Here is a 249-nt window from a genome sequence, read left to right as displayed (position 1 = left end):
AACATAAACGCATCGACAAACACTTTGTGTCTGCAAAACATGTGAGGAGAGCTGCAGACCAGGGACGATCCAGAAATGCTCATGAATGTCAGTTTAGAAGCTATCAAAGTTCTCAAATAAAGCACCTTTTGAGAATGTCAATGTTTGTTGGGAATTATCTTACAAAACTAGGAAGTATGTTTGGTTTAGATATTAAAAGTTATGGTTGATTATTGATTTTAGTAATAAAAAAAAGGAACTTTTAGGAAA

The sequence above is a fragment of the Kryptolebias marmoratus genome, linkage group LG9, assembly GCF_001649575.2.
Source record: "Kryptolebias marmoratus isolate JLee-2015 linkage group LG9, ASM164957v2, whole genome shotgun sequence".
Taxonomy (NCBI): domain Eukaryota; kingdom Metazoa; phylum Chordata; class Actinopteri; order Cyprinodontiformes; family Rivulidae; genus Kryptolebias; species Kryptolebias marmoratus.
Note: the sequence above shows the minus strand (reverse complement) of the source record.